The sequence below is a fragment of the Lontra canadensis genome, unplaced genomic scaffold (genome assembly GCF_010015895.1).
Source record: "Lontra canadensis isolate GAN:19392208 unplaced genomic scaffold, GSC_riverotter_1.0 scaffold45, whole genome shotgun sequence".
Taxonomy (NCBI): Eukaryota; Metazoa; Chordata; class Mammalia; order Carnivora; family Mustelidae; genus Lontra; species Lontra canadensis.
The window spans coordinates 1651804-1669089 of record NW_022631039.1 but is presented as its reverse complement, the minus strand read 5'-3'; the positions used below and the strand labels follow the sequence as shown (position 1 = coordinate 1669089).

The window sequence follows — 17286 nt, the reverse complement described above, 5'->3', positions numbered from 1 at the left end:
CGACCTGTGTTGTTGAAGAAACTGGGTGCCAATCTGGTACCTGCCTCCCAGCATCATTGGAAAAGAGGGGAGGGAAGAAAACCTCACATGAATGGTGCCTCTTTGAAGGGACTGCACTGAAATCTAGCAAAGTAAACAAGATACACAAATGACACACTTAAGCACTGCGACAAGACAGAATACAGGATGAAAACAAGGGCAGACCCAAGATGCTCCAGGAGGTCAGACGAGGTAACACAGTGGAGCTTCTGGGGAGCCCTGTCCTCTCTGTGGGGTTCTGAAGACAGGCACGGGGTACGGACCGTGGTGGGGATCGCCCCCGGCAGAAGCCTGAGTGCCTACTCTGTAGATCAGTTAGGCAGTTTGGGTCCTAAAGCATTTCTGGAAATAGCAGACCCTTGGGAAATGGCAGGTTCTGGGTTCATTTCCTTTTAATTAGCTGAATAACATCATGAGGAAAAATTCCCTCCAACGGGAGGGAAATCAGGGTATCTTCACACATTTCTATTTTTGTCTGTTTCCAAAGACCTTGAGTAACAAGGTCCAAATCATATAAAAATAGTGGTGGTGATAAAGCTGGTCTGAATTTATGTATTGTCTTACATGCAGAGGACTCCAAGAACTTTTTATATGACACATAATTCTTCTACACTGGTCTTAGTGAGGGGAGCCCTGCAAGGCCCTTTTCTTCCTTCCTTCCTTCCTTTTCTCTCTTTCTCTCTTTCTTCCTTCCCCCCTTCCTTCCTTCCTTTCTTTTCCCTTCCCTCCTTCCTTCTTTCCATCCTTCTCTTCTTTCTCCCTTCCTTCCTCTCTTCCTTCCTTTCCTTTCGCTTCCTTCCTTCCTCCCTCCCCCCTCTATCCTTTTTCCTTCCTCTCTCTCTTCCTTCCTCCCTCCCTCCCTCCCTCTTTCTTCTCTCTCTCCTTCCTTCCTTCCTTTCTTCATTGCTTCCTTCCTTTCCCTGACATGGAAAATAGGCTTTAGGCATATTCCCATACCTGACACAGACTAGAACCAGGCCTCCTGATTTTGACTCCAGGGCAGGTGTGTGATGGCAAGGAAGGAATTTTGTAACATCTGAAACCCGAGGGAAGTGGCCACCATTACAAACGATAACCACCGTCCCTGAGTATCTACCAGGTAGCAGCTCTTGCCAGGAGTTTTCTGCTCCTGATCTCAGGCAATGTGACTGCACCATGAGCTACGGCGACTTTACAGACTAGGCTTGAGCAACATGTTTAAGCTACAATACCTATGATAAAAGTGAGAGCACAAATTTAACCCCCAAATTACCATGCAGTTTCCCTGTACCACTGCCTGTTTCAGAATTTCTGAAAATATTATTGGACTTAAAAATGAAAAAAAAATTGTACTGAAGCTATTTTTCCCTAAAAAAAAAAAAAAAAATCCACATAAATCGGGCTGCTTTGTAATACTGTTCCCAGAATACAGTTGTGATCAGAAAAATCAACAGGAGTAAAGGGCCCTTAATTATTCAAACTGACCTCTTCTTTGGTATTACTAAACCCTTGCTGTTGACATGTGACTTGTTCTAAGGACTACTATTTGAACAGATTAAGCTAGCTTTTCTCCATGATTCCTGGCAGTTTCTAAAACCCTCTGCTGTAGCTCACGGACCATGTGTCCTCGTTATCCAGCCCCCGTCCCCCCTCTCTTCGCAGTATCTCTGAATCTCTCCATCCTCAGGGTTGGGCTCAAGTCTTCCAGGGACGCTTCCAGGCCAGCCATAGGATTCTTGCCTTTCCCTCTAGTTAAGACTAATTTAGAATGAAGACGGAAACGGGTAGGTGTGAGGATGAATTCAAGATCTCTAGTCCCAAAGCAAGACACCTGGACTGGTAAGAGGAAGGCCAAAGGAGTCATTAGCAACAGAGATGGAAATGTCACAAAATAGGCATCTCTTAGGGTGCGGGTGTGCTTTCCTTTTCCCCATTCCAGGGAGGCAGAGATAAGGGTAGATCCATAATGGTAGGTATATTCACAGAGGGGACTGACTCCCAGATTTTGTTCAGGGGATCCCTATCCTCCTGGCCCACAAAAGATAGGGCCCGGAGCATGACAGGAGGGGTAGGCTGCATCAGCACCCCTTAGGGAGATGGTAGGCAGCATGGTGACTCAGCAGTGGGACTAGGCCAAGGTGTGAAGGTCTGCAGAGACGGCGCTGCTCTCCTTCACAGACTCAGCTCTGGGTAGGCGGAAGGGCGGCAGTCTCTTCTCCCGGCCGCTAGCAGAGGCTCCTCCATGGGGCACACAGTAGGCAAGAGCTGACCTGACAGGTCTTCAAAATGCTCGGTGTCACTCCTGTGACACCAGGGAGCCATGACTGTCTGAGGAAGGCCTCATTGGCGCTTCTCAGGGATGCACTAGAATTTGCTTTCTAGGCGGTCTGGACCAGAGGGCTGGCCATGAGTATGATGGACATTCAGAGGAAGGACGCTGTTCCTTGGCTGTCTGGAAAAGAACTCCGTACGGACAATTGCTCACACCTGTTTCATCCACCATTCAGGCCTGGGCAAGTGGAAAAGGACCCCATGTGGGACCCACTCCAACTCCATCATTTTACATGTGGGGACGCTGAGGCAGAGGGGCTGGTCCAAGGTCACGCCTGGATAGGTACAAGGGTTGAGACAAGGAACTAGGTTTCTGACCCCCACTACCATGTTTTTGTTTTTGTTTTCTTTTTTTATTCCAGACTATTTATTGCTGGAAAAATCTACTTCCTACTCTCTCTCGCTCTGTCCTCACCCTCTGATAGGCACAGACACCGGAGTCAGCTTTTGGAAAACCATGATTCCAATCAGGATACGCCTGCCTGTTCAAACGGACAATGGCTTCCCCACTCTTTAGGATGGGCCGTGTGCTCCCACGAGTCTGCCTCAGCCCACCTTCCTGTCTCTCTCTACTCTAACCAGACCAGCTGTCTTGCTGCGCTGGGCACATGCCAGGTTTACCCACCTTAGGACTTTGAACTCGTTATTCCTCCTACAAAGAATGCCAGTCCTTCAGTTCTTGATAAAGCCAGCTCCACCTTCTCATTCCTTTCCAAGCCATGTCACCTCCTCCAGGAAGCCTGCCCTCACCAGCCACACCCAGTGAGCCCCCAGTCTCTAGGGATGTCATCTAAGGGATGACAGCCATAGCTGCCCCTAGAGCACCACACAGCTTTTTTGGATCCCCACGGGAATTCGATCAAAGCACTCTGGCACCAGGAAGACTCGGGAAAATATTTCATTTCCAGCGAAGAAGTAAAGAGCAGAAACAAGGCTCCCCAGCTTCTGTGGGAACTCAGCGAGCAGTTTGGCCTCCTCTCTGGACCTGCAGCTGTCACCTTCCACACTAAGACCACACAGACACTCACCGGGAAAGCCAGCAGCTTCGGCTCATCCTGAGCCAAAGCCCTTGACTTCACTGTGCACTCACAGACCCGGACGATGGTGGATCTTCCTCCTTCCCCAGCATCTTCTGTGTTCCAGATTCTCACACTGCTGCAGCCTGCCCCCCCCACTCCCCTACTAGGAGGCAGACTCATCCCATCAGTCACTTGCCCAAGCTAACAGCTGCAGCTGCTGATCGCAGAGTGGGAAGCAGGGCAGGACCACCCAGAACCTGCTTTCTGGGGCATCTCGAAGGGAAACAATGGCTCGCCGAGGCATGAACAATGCACTAGCCCAGCCATCCCAACAGCTTCCTCCCTGTGTCTCCATCAAGTCACTGATCTGTTGAATTGGATGCACTGACTGCAATTGCTGAATTGAAGAAATCAGAAGCAGGCTGGGGGCACTTGCCCGGGCCATGAAATCCTCATGCTCCGTGCCCTCGCATTCTTGACTCCATCCTTCGTGCCCCCACGACCTCCCGGTGACCTCCCATGGAAATCATTTCCTCCCCTAGGGTGTCTGTGCTTTTCACCCCTTGCCCTCCACCTACATGAGACCCCTCAGCCCATACCTGGATGACCTCAGGAGCATCCTTATTCTGTTCCAGGCTCCGGACTTGCCCGCCTTGTCCAACCAGCTAGATTATCCTTTCTAAAACCAAGGTCCCACCATGCTTTCGTCAGTTCAGCACTGTGTATTCCCTGTGTCCTCCCTTTCACACACAAAGTCCACCAGCACCTGCCCATCTTCTACTCACTCCTCAAATCACCTCCATAAAATCTTTGACTCCTCTAGTGGTAGATGCGCGACCCCTTATAAATTTTCATAAATGCCTGTGTGCTTCTTTCTGTCTCATTTAAGATTTTATTTATTTATAAGAGAGCGAGTGTGCATGCACAAGCAGGAGAGGCAGAGTGGGAGGGAGAGAGAATCTGAAGCAGATTCCACACCGAACACAGAGCCCCACAGGGGGCTCGAACTCATGACCATGAGATCACAATCTGAGGCAAAACCAGGAGTCAGATGCTTAACCGACTGCACCACCCAGGCACCCCAGTCCTCTGTACTTTCTGCTTTGACTTGTCAGTGCCTATGGCTTACCTCCTACACCTCGTTGTTCATCTCTGTTTTCCCCACAGCCTGGCACCCTGCACTGTTTAAATTCACGCTATCTACACATGCTTCTGTTGAGAGAATGGGATCTGTTATTTGAAAGAGATTAAATGATCGCTCCAGGTTAATAAAATAGAGGTGTATTCTTGGCAGGATGAAAGATGCATTACCTCTTTTGTCTTCTCTACATCACCAAACTTTTTCTGAAAGATCTGTCTCGTTTTTAATATATATTCTTTTATAGTGCTTTTAGCTTTCTAAGGTGTCATGGCACTTTACCTGCATACTAAGTCTTCCAAAATGTGTGTAAAAGAACATTGAATAATTGTAAATAAAATCTTCTGAGGAAGAACTATATACTGAGTACCGTTTGTGTGCTAGGCATTGTGCTGGGTACCAGAGGCCAAATGCTTGTGGGGCTTGCAAGCTTATAAGAGAGAGTAATTTCCATTTCATGTGGTAAGTGCTTTGATGGCAGTGGGCATAGGTTTCTAGAGAGGCGCAGAAAAAGGACCCCTCTCCCAGAGGAAGTGAAAGCTAGGGATGGTCTTGAAAGGCAAGTTGGGGGTTAAGGTTGGCAGTGTGGAAAAAAGCTTAGGCTCAGAGTTGAGAGAGACCTAGCTTATTGGAACAACTGCCATTAATTCATTACTGCTAGAAAATCCAGGGTAGGATGGGAATGGAGAGTGACTGCCATATTTTCAGGGCAGTTATTAATACTCTCAAATTTGCAATGCGGAAACTCAGACTCAAAGAAGGGAAGTCACTTATAAAGATCTAATGCACACCTCAGATCCTCTTGGGAAGACCCCTGTGGAATCTACAATTCTAATCACAGTCTGGGGGCAAATCAAGCTCATGCTGACCCAACTTTCCTATTATCTCTTACTTTACATCAGAGAGTTCTTGAATCTTCTGATTTCTGCCACGTGTTCTTCCCTAAGAAGGTTATCAAAGGACATCAAAAGAATTCTGAAAGACTGAGAGGGGAGCATATATATATATATATATACATATATATATATATATATATGTATGTATATATATATGTAACTTTGACTTTGGTCATTAAACATCTCTTTAAGATGCTTTTACTGGGTAGCTATGGTTCCACAGATGTGTATCAATGAGATGCCCTAATTTTTTTGCCACTTCTCATTGGCCTCAGCTAAAAAGAACATATGATAAGGCAAAAAAAATTTTTGTATGGAACTTCATGCTCCACAAATAACAACACAATAATAATAAAGACAGGCAACATTTATTAGAACCTCCGGGCAACTGTTCTAAGTGCTTTGCAGTTAACCACATTTCAACCCCAAGAGATGGGTTCTGTTAGCACTCTTCTGTACACTTGGAGGAAAGAGAGGCACAGAGGAGTAAAATAACTCACCCAAGGTCACAGGGTATGCACAGAAGGTGCTGGCATCAGCAATCTGTACCTCGTCACCTTGCTAGATCTACTGAGTAGACCAAACACTTGCCTATTGGTTTTTCTTCTGATCTTATCAACCCTGAGAGTCATGGCAGAGAAATATCATGAATACTTCATTTTTGCTATTTTGGAAACTGAGGTTCCGATACACACTGCGGTTTGCCCACAGCCACTCATTCCACTTCCTGGCCTCCATCAGCAGCCTCATCTATCTTGTCTGTTGGTCTATGAGGAGACATGCCAGCTTTCCCCCCAGTTGTAAGAAGAAGAGAAGACTTCCATAGGTGGGTACCCAAGGAGGGTGGAAGCAGGAACCCTCTGGAATCTTCTTTATTAATAATGGTGATGACAGAATTAATGCCTTACATCCAGATAACACTTTTAATTATTTTCAGTGCATTTCTATATGTGTTACCATGTCTACTCCTCACAATGTCATTGGGAGGTGACTAAAAAATTTGAATTGTTGAACCATTTGGTTAAGACGATGAAACTGGAACAGAGCATAACTTGTTGAATGAGCTTACTTCTTAATGAGGGAGGACAATAAACTAATAAAAAGTGGTATTTTATGACAGATTGTGAAGAGCATCATGGAGAAAATTAAGGTGCAACAAGAGGGATGAGGAGAGCCAGTAGAGGGTAAGGAGGAAAGGAATGGTTACTTAATACAGTGTGGCCAAAAAAACTTCTCTAACACGTGGGCAGGGATCTAAAGAGAACAAGAAAATGAGCCCTGAGTTGTCTGGGGGATAGGTTTCCCACTAGAAGAAATCACAAGTGCAAAGGCCCTGAGGCAGGTACCTGGTTGATGTGTTTGAGGAGCAGCCAAGAGGCCAGGGCAGTTACAGCAGAGTGAGAACAGAAGCAAAGGCAGCAGAGGCACACCACGAAGGATTTCAACTTTCCAAAAAGACAAAGGGGGAGCAAAAGAGTGACATGAGCTGTCTCACATTGTAACTTAAGTCTAATTGTGTTAGTAAAGGGGCGACAGGCAAGGACAGAAATAGGAAGATCAGTGAAGAGGCTACTGCACTGATCCAAGCAAAAGACAATGGCTTGGACCAGGAGATGGGGAGAAGTAGCGGTCTGGAGTTCAGAGGAAATGTCTGAATGTATGAATTTGGGCACCTTCAGCATTTCAAGTATTTAAACCCACAGGCATGGGTGAGGCCGACAATGAAATGAGTCCAAGGACAGTCCGGATCCTCTGAGGTTTAGCGCCAAGGGATGAGGAGACCCAGTAGAGGAGCTGGAGAAGCCGATGAGAGGGAGGGAAGAAGCACGCGCCATTCTGAAAACCAAGTGGAGGGAGTGTTTCAAGGAAGCGGGCATGACGAACCATGCCAGGTCTGCCGGAAGGCCCAGAAGAGATGGACTGAAATGGACCATTGGATTTAGCAACATTAAGGTTAGTTAGCAACTTCAAAGGACCTTGACTAGAGTTTTTATGGAGTAGCAGGGATGGAAATCGGGCCGATCGGATCGAATTCAGGAGTCAATGTGAGGACAGCCAGCCAGCAGGGAGGGAGTGCAGACTACTCTTCAGAAGGGTTATCCACGGAGGGGAGAAGAGAAATGAGTTATAAGCTGGAGGGGCAAGGGTATGAACAGAGTTTCATTTGCTGTTTTTAGGGTGAGGGTTATCTTAGGAGGTTTGTAGCCTAATGGGATGTTACAGTGGAGAGAGAGAAACTGAAGAACTTTTGATATGTGTTCTCTCCCTAAGCCTCATAAGGGTCAGGGAGGTGGCCACAATTCCTGCTTTATAAGGGAGGGTTGTAAGTTATTGAATTTAGAGATTACACAGTAAATGGTACAGTTGGGTTCAAAGCCAGGTCCTCTGCTCCGCAGGGAGCCTGCTTCCTCCTCTCTCTCTGCCTGTCTCTCTGCCTACTTGTGATCTCTGTCAAATAAATAAATTTAAAAAAATCTTTAAAAAAAATATTGAGTCAGCATATAGGATGGACCTAAGGGCTTGAGGGTGCCCAGGCTCCATGGGCTCAGGATGCTTTGGGACTCCGAAGAGCACCCAGACGGATGCTAGCATGACCTGACTACGATGTACATAATAGCAAATGGGTGGACAGACGGCACCCATGGGAGAAGGGTTAGAAGTATGACATATTTCAGGGGCGCCTGGGGGCTCAAGTCGGAAAGCCACCATGCAATCTGGCAGCCAGGGGAGCCCAGAGCAGGTGCTTTCGCCCAAAGCCCGCAGCCCAGGGAGTGCAGACTGAGCAGTACCCATCTCTGGAATTCCAAGAGCAGAAAAGAACTCCTGTGATAGATGGGCTGATTGCAGCACATGCAGATGCGGCGGGGGAGGGATAGCAACCAGAAAGACTGCAGATCCGGGTGTCTGAAAATCTTATGCTTCTGTTATTCCAACGCAAAGTCCTGATTGAACTTAGCCATACAGATACAGGGAGCCGGAGCATTTTTATTTTATTTGTGATAGTTCGTCCCTTCACCTCCCTTCACAGGGAGCTCCATGAATTGGTTGAGGGTGAGGACAGCTAAAGGAGACCCTGGAAGGGAATCTGCAATTAATCACCTTGTTTCCATCCTAGCGAAAGTCAAGGTTAGGACTCTGAAATAACCTAGCCGCCTCTTGGCTTGGATTGACAATAATCCTCTTTTCATTTTCTGTGAAAGAATTTTGATTGACTTTCTTTGGTGAGGTTGATAGGAGGTAGGTGGGACGGAGACTCTTTGATTCACGGTTAAAGCTGAAATTTTCCTTGACGGCAACAGATTTATCATTATTGATTCTGGAACGATGAAAACATGAGGCAATCTGAGATGAAAGCATAAACGTGAAAGCAAAAAGGGTTGAAAAAGAAAACAAAGTCTTCGGCAGTACGGAACTTGAGAATGAAATATCTTACCCCCCCCCCACCCCGCCCAAGACACCACTCCCAGTCCTTGACACTCCCCCTCCATCGCTGCAAGGCTCTTGGCTTACTATCACCTGCTCTGATCACAGAAAACCCAGATGCTTTCCCTAGCTCACCAATCACGAGCCCCTCAGATTAAGTAACTTCAGTTCTCAGACAGGTGAATGCAATTTCCAGGGGGTGACTTAGACAGAAATGAGCTGGTTGAGTCTTTGGAATTTTGTTGTTGTTGCTGTTGTCGATTATTTGAATGGGGGAGAGAACGTAGAAGTGTTTTCATTTTCAGACTGAAAATTGGGGGTGCACCTGGGTGACTCAGTCGGTTAAGTGTCGGACTCTTGATTTCAGCAGATGCTTAGTGGCTGAGCCACCTAGGCGCCTGTGCTCTTTTTTTAATTTAAAGATTTTATTTTTTTATTTGAGAGAGAGAAAGAGAGAGTAGGAGAAGGGGGAAGGGGAGAGGGACAAGCACGTTCTCTGCTGAGCAGGAAGCCTGATGTGGGGTTTGATTCCAGGACCCTGAGATCATAACCCGAGCCGAAGGCAGAGGCTTAACCCACTGAGCCACCCAGGCGCCCCAATATATATCATTTTTTAAGATGAGCTTTTTTCACTCAGCCTAAAGGCCTTTGAGATTCACTTTCATTCCTACATATATTAATAGTTTACTCAGTTTTTTGTTGCTGAGCAATACTCCATTACAAAAATACCACAGTAGGTCTGTTTACCAGCTGATAGAAAATGTAGGTCATTTCTAGTTTTTGGCAACTGTGAGAAGAGCTGCCATTCACATTCAGGTGCAAGTCAATGCACGCGTGTGCACAGGTTTCTAACTCAACTAGAATAAATACTTAGTGGGGTGTTGGGTCCTGTGTTAATCATGTGTTCAACTGTGTAAGAAACTGCCACATTGTTTTCTAGAGTGGTTGTACCACTTTGCATTCCATGAACAATGTCTCAGCGTTCCAGGGGCTCTATGTCCTCACCCACATTTAGTGTTATCAGAGTATTTGTTGGTTTCACTTGTTTGCTTGTTTTATTTTAGGCAATCTGGACAGGTGTACCTGCCTGTGGTTTTAACCGCATTGCCCTCTAATGACTAATGATGTTTAGTGTCTTTTCATGTGTTTATTCTTCTCTGTGCTTTTAAGTATCTTCTCTGGTGAAGTGTCTGTTCATATATTTTGCCCATTTTTGCACTGAGCTGTTTATTTACACTTTGTTAATTTTTGAGAGTTCTTTGTATATTCTGAATACGAGTCCTTTTTTAATGTGTAATTTACAGATATTTTCTCCCACTCTGGTTCTCCTTTCATTCTCCTGTCAGGGTTATTATTCTTTTTTACAAAGCAAGAACTTTCGATTATTTATGTTCATTATTTTTTGCCCATTGAACTATAATTGGCACACAATTTTCTATTAGTTTCAGGTGTACATCAGACTGATTTGATAATTTAATATATATATATATTTTTAAAGATTTCAGTTATTTATTTGACAGAGAGACAGAGATCACAAGTAGGCAGAGAGGCAGGCAGAGAGAGAGGGGGAAGCAGGCTCCCCGCCGAGCAGAAAGCCCGATGCGCGGCTCGATCCCAGGACCCTGGGATCATGACCTGAGCCGAAGGCAGAGGCTTAACCCACAGAGCCACCCAGGCGCCCCATGATTTGATAATACATTAGGAAATGATCCCCATAAAGAGTCTAATTACCACATGTTGCTTATATACAAAGTTATTGCAATTTTATTGACAATATTTCCCCATGCTGTATTTTACATCTTGGAGACTAATTCATTTTATAACGATAAGTTTGTACCTCTCAATTCCCTTCACCTATTTCAACCATATTCTGCCAACCCCCTTTCCTCCGCTAGCCCCCACATTGTTCTCTGTACCTATGAGTCCATTTCTGTTTTGTTTTGTTCATTCGTTTTGTTTTTGAAATTCCAGGTATGAGTGAAATCATATGGTACTTGTCTTTCTGTGTCTGACTCATTTCACTTACCATTATACCCTCTAGGTCCATCCATGGTGTCACAAGGGTCAGGATTACATTCTTTTAATGGCTGAGTAATATTCCAGTGTGTGGGGGGGCTGCGCGTGCATGTGTGCACACATCTGTATCCATTCGTCCATTGATGGACACTCAGGCACCTTCCATATCTTGGCTGTTGTAAATAATACTGCAATGAACATAGGAGTGCATATATTTCTTTGAACTGCTGTTTTTTGTTTTTCTCAGGTAAATACCCAGAAGTGGAATTGCTTTTTTTATGGCTCTATTTTTAATTTTGTGAGGAACCTGCATACTGTTCTCCACTTCATCCCCGTCAACAATGCACACAGGCTCCTTTTCTCCCCAGCAGCTATTTTCGTCTTTTTGAAAACAGCCGATCCAACTGGTGTAAGTTGATATCTCATCAATCTGCCTCAAAAGTTTTATTTTTGGTGAGGTCCAATTCATTTGTTTCCCTTCACTGGTTGTGCTTTGGTGTCATACCTAAGAACTTTGCTCAACCCAAGGTCGGGAAGGTCTTTGCCCAGTACCAAGACTACGAGTTCTGATTTACTCCCTGTGCTTTCACGATCAGCTCAGTTTACAAACCTCTGCAGTGATCTTCAGATTGTTCTGGGCATGTGCGACCCACTGGCGGGTCTACAACCTGGGAGGTTGCCTGCACTACAAACCAGTCCTCAAAACCTTTATTATGCTGTTCAGAATCAGATCCGTGCTTGCGCGACCTGGGAGTGAGCCCAGAAGTTCATACGACTTTATGCTGTTGCTTTTTCAAGGCCCCCTCCTTTGTGTGTGCTCAGTACCCCCCTTCCTGGCCTTCTGGCTAGCAAGTGGAGCTTCAACTTCCTCACTCTACTGTATATTTTCCACAGCTGCATCTGCAAGGGAGGACAGAGAAGATACAGAGAGGAGGGGAAAAGGCAACCAGCTGACGGTAGAGGAAGTGGGAAAAATAACGATTCCTCCCAGGGTCCTGGCACAAAGACCTACCACGATGCTGGTGCCATCACGGCCGTCTCTGCTTCAGGGCCAGAAGACAATGGAAAACAAACACACAAAGAGCAGGGCATCCCCCATTCTCTCCGTCTTGTAGGGGTCTGCTTCCGATCCCACAGACCCAAAACAAGTGTTCTCCAGAGGTCTCTTCTTCTGCACCTCGTGTGCACTTTGGGAGCTTGGGGCTGTCTTTGAGTCTGGGTCAGAGAATAAAAATGGCAGACACGTGACCGTCCGTTTGGTGGTACTCTGAGTTCCCCAACCCACCTGCTGGTGTTCGCTTCTCGGAGATCACAGACAGCTGAACCAGGCACGTTCTTCAGTGACACTCTGTGAGTGCTCGCTCCATACTCAGGATTGGAGCCTCTCACTGTGAAATTAACTCACACTTACCTAGTGACTGGTAATCTTCCTGTAAGTTTGTGGGTCTTTCCAATCCACTCTTTTGTGAGGAGCTTATTCTAGTCTTTGCCTATTTCTCTATCAGGCCGCCTGTATTTGTCTCTTGGTTTCTTGGTTATTCTTCGTATGTTTTGGAGCTGTCCCTTTATATATGTACATACACACGCGCGTGCGTGTGATGCATGTACGTATGTTCTGCCACCCTGTGACTGGTTTTTCTGACTCGCCTTACTAGTGTCTTTGCATGAACTGACTTTATTTTCTTTTTTAAGCAGGCTCCACACCCAGCATGGAGCCCAGTATGGACCTTGAACTCACAAGGTTGAGATCAAGACTGAGCAGATATCAGGAGCCAGATGCTTAACTGACAGCCCCACCCACACGCCCCCAACAGAGTTTATTTTAAATATAGTCTTCACCATCAATCTTTTCCTTTATGATGGATGCTCTTTGTATCCGGTTTCAAAACTCTTTTCCTCTCCAAGGTCATAAAGATCTCTCCCATATTCTTTTTTAAAATGCTTATTATTTTTCAATTAGCAATAATTGTGCATTGGATAAACCTCCTTGGCTACAATAATGTCACTGCACAAAGCTGTAGAAGCCTTATTATTTTTAGTTTTTGCACTGAGGTTTACAATGTGCTTGGAGTTGATACTTGCTCACAGTATAAGATAGGGGTCCAGACTTAACACCTTTGGAAAAGCCATCTTTCCTTCACCGCACTACGGGTTCACCATTGCTGTAAATGAACTCATTGTAGACCTCATGTCGGTCTGTTTCTGCAATTTCCATTTTGTGCCATAGGCTTCATTTTCTACTTGCCCTGGAAACCAAGCCCGGCCATGAGATAGACGTGCTGGAGAAGCCACACCACACACAAGGGTCAATGAAGGCATCTTACTCCTTGATCAACTTGTGCCCCATCCCAGTTCCTTCCTCTCTGCTCCACTATCTCTTCCATGGGGACTTACTTAAAAACACCTAGTCAGGGCTCCTGGGTGGCTCAATCGGTTAAGCATCTGCCTTCGGCTCAGGTCATGATCCTGGGGTCCTGGGATCAAGCCCCACATCACACTCTCTACTCAGCGAGGAGCCTGCTTCTCTCTCTCCCTCTATCTGCCATCCCCACTCCTTGTGCTCTTTCTGTCAAATAAATAAATAAATAAAATCTTTTTAAAAAATAAATAAAAACCCCCAGTCTTTGTGACATGGAAAATACACAGGTTAATTCTCCCCTTGGCAAGAACTATCCTTTCCGTGCTGATGACACTTAAATCCACCAGAACAGTATGGCTTTTCATATCGCGCCTCCCGTGGGGAGTCACTTATTCTATCATCTGGTTTCTAACGGACGAGTCCCTGAATTGGGGGCGGCCTATCCTCAGGGGCCACTGGCCAGCAGCAGACAGTGGGAATGAGATCAGTAGAGAAGAGTCCTATACCTCCCAATGGACTTAGTGGACTGGGAGTTGGGCTTCCCACAGTGCTCTCATACTGGCCTATCTGAAAACAACTCAGCAAGGCCCCTGTAGACAGTTTTCTCATTTGTCAGGGGCCTTATTAGTTAACCCCAGCAATCTGGAATATACAATCCTGGAGAGAAAGGGAGACCTTTTTACTTCTTGGGAGGACTTGGTTCTCCCACCCCTCCTAGCAATGTTGTCCGGATCCATGAAAACAAGTCTGGATTCTCCAAGCCTATGTCTATAGTCCCCTAGAAGGGGCAGAACACACTTCAGGACAACGTGCTCAACCTTTAGAACTGATCGTAATGGTAACAGCCTCATGACAAGAGTCCCTTTCATTAGACTTCGTGTTAGCTTATCCGTGAAAAGTAGCTAAAGGGAACTTCTTCCCCAGTAGGAGACCTGACCCATAACCATGTACCTTGACAGGTTCTATCTCCCACCCAATCTCATAATAGATATTGCTCACAGCATTTCTTAACTGAGAGATCAGATCCTCAGATCACCCTCTACACATCGCCTGACCTCTCAGAATCGTTTTCCCTGTGATGGGTGACCTGGAGTGTTAAGCCCTCAGATGCTTCTTCTTTGGGGTCCTTGTAAGTCAGAAAAGATGAGTATAGACTGCCCAGCCTGAAGTAACTCATTCTACAGGAAGCTGTGGCCTTATCAGATGTTAGGACAAACAGCAACCTGAATGATTTGCCCTCCTCCTTTGTAATCAGATTTAGTAGTGTCCTTAGAATGTCCATCAAAATGACTAAGAATCTTCTCCCAAAACATGAAGAATATGGGCATCCAGCCCTTCCAGTAAGTTTTAATTGTATACGTAGAAAAGAGATTTGGAGTTCAGGGCATCTCTGTATATTCTAGGCTTTTGACTTTTTACATTTCTGATTGTTTGGGGGATAAGGGTATGTGCCAGGAATACTTACAGCAAAGACAAGAGACAAATGCCACTCCACCCCCATCTCTACTAGCATGAAGAGGATCACAGTCAAATTCCATGGCTCATAGGACCAGAGCCCATTTCTAATCCTGATTCTCTTCCGTTCCTTGGCAAACTGAACATGATGTATCTTAGTTATAACCCTCCACTTTACCATCAAGGTGCAAACACCTACAAGGTTATCTGGCCCCAATATTATTTGTTTTTTTTTTTAATTATGTTCAATCAGCCAACACATAATAAATCATTAGTTTCTGATGTAGCGGTCCACGATTCACTGATTATGTTGAACACCCAGTGCTCATCACCGCACATGCTGCCCTTAATACTCATCACCCTATAAGATCATTTGTTTTCAAAGAATTTCACATATCAGCAAAGTCATGAGCATATTCTCCAAACTGGATGTGGATCCAATGAACCCATACTTGAGCTATTGAAGGTGTATGGAGATCACTTCCCGTTCATTCACTCTCAATGCCAGGAGGCACTGTGGGAGACACTGGGTAAACAATGGCAAAGAAAAGAAAGAATTGGAAATGGAGCTCCATTCCCTGGGGACCTCTCTTCTAAAGACAGGTATTTAAACCTTAATAGAAATTTGCCTACCAAATGTATTTATAAATAGAAATGAGTTGTGCTTAATGATAGCATATGAGATATATGTGAGGAAAACATCACCTACCCTGGGAATCAGCCTCAAAGACCAGTAATTTGCAGTCTCTTTCCTGCCATAAAATGCTTAACAGATTATGTTCACATTTGTACCATACTCCCATGGGTACTGTTAAATAAAATTCCCAAACGCCTCTCTTTGTTAAAAAAAGAAAGCCAGATAGAAATGTATACTGACAATTCTCCATTTTCCATTCCCCAGTCTGTTCTCTGCCCACCCCCCCAAGGGTTCTGAGCCCTGGGAAATTAATACCTGGGGGTTGCATCTCCTAGACAGCTTACACCTGGCTTCCAGTTGGGTGAGGCCAATGGGAGACAATGGCAGGAAATCTGAGGCACGTGAAGAGAGAGGTCAGGGTGTTTCTCCCCGTTCACCTTCGGAAAGGGCTCTCCCGTTCTGACAGTGGGAACTGCCCCTGGGTGGCTCCTCTTCCAGCTCCAGTGGGGTTCCAGTAGCCCTTTCCTTCCAGGGCTCGGTAAGTGGGAACATCTTCCATCTGGGTGAGTCTCAGGGAACCGCACAATCTCGTTCGTCCCTTAACCTGCCTATACTATGTAGACAGTCTCTCCATTAACGCCTCCTCATCTGTACCCGGGCACATTGTTTCTTCATGAAATTCTGATACAAAATGCAAATGAGAGGGACATTCTTATAGGAATAACCTGAATCCACTCACACAGGCACAAAAAAACTAATGTTAGTAGAAGCAAATTACTTATAACAAACGTCTCTACCAACACCGCCTCCACGCTGGGGAATGGCTGACCAGACCAAGTGGTATCGGGTCCCTCCGTGCTTGTGACCATCACATGGAAGGATGTCCCGGACTATTTAAAGACTGAACATGTCCCCTCATTTTAACCCTTTCCAATGGCGATTTTAGGGGTTCAACACAATGAGACTCGCTAGAAAGAGTTCAAATTCCACAAGGAATATTTCATTATCTAGAGACGTTCAAAATTCCATCTTGGCTGCCTTGAGGAAAAGACTTTTCTCCCACATCTTCTCTATGAATTGCTGAACACTCAAAACCAGTTTTATCAGCAGCTGCCACAGCAGATGGGGGTCTTTTCCTTCTTGTGCCCGCCCTGTTAGAGACTGCCAAACCCCAAAAACAAAATAAACAAATAAGGCAAATCCTGATGAGAATAACAAAGTGATAAGGAAAAATGAAATCAGAACATCAGAGCTTTCATCAAGGCAACACTTACTCAAAATGCTAGTAACCTTGAAAGATTCAGGTACAATCCATTCTTATACAAGGATCTAAGTTTGGCTTTCAAATGCTGTAACGAGGACAGGTCTAGACATTGGTATCTGAGACTTGAAAGTGGTTTTGAAGTTTTAGAATCTCAGACCCCAGGGGACCCTAGAAAGTTTACTCTCCTCAGTATCACAAATTAAGGTCCCCTTTCCCAACAGTAAGCTCTAAGTAACTTTCTTTTCCTCTTTTTTCTCCTCTTCTGCTCTTCATCTCCAAATCCTACTCCTTTTCCTTTACCCGCTTGGTCACCCCCTCTCATGTGTTTGATGTATGTCTTTAGGCGTATTCTTCTGTAATTTTAGTTATGACAGATAATCCTCTTGAGGCACTTACTATGTGTTCCCAGTGGTTCACGTACATTAACTCACCTAATCCGGATAACAATGCAATGAGGTTTCACCGTTTTACCTATGAGAAAACTGAGGCACAAAGAAACTAAGTAGCTCACCTACAACAAGCACTAAGTGTGGAACTGGGATTCGGACCGTGCATTCTGGCTCCAGATTCCATGTTCTTATCCCCTCTGAGGCACGGCATCCAAGTATGTGTCGTTTCAAATGTCCATGTGTTTTAAACTACATAAATATATCGTGCTATGACTCTCACTGTTTCTTTTTGACTAAAGAATTCATTTTCATGATTTACCCCCATTGCCATGCATGCACAT

The 17286-nt window shown here is 45.3% G+C and overlaps 1 protein-coding gene and 1 pseudogene across 3 annotated transcripts in view; both read right to left on the bottom strand.

Annotated features, from left to right (window-relative positions):
* The window catches only part of CALN1 (calneuron 1), a 488233-nt gene that overhangs the window by 117036 nt on the left and 353911 nt on the right, over positions 1 to 17286 (bottom strand). The gene's annotated exons all lie outside the window — the stretch shown is intronic.
* LOC116876592 lies at positions 12747 to 12858 on the bottom strand (annotated as a pseudogene).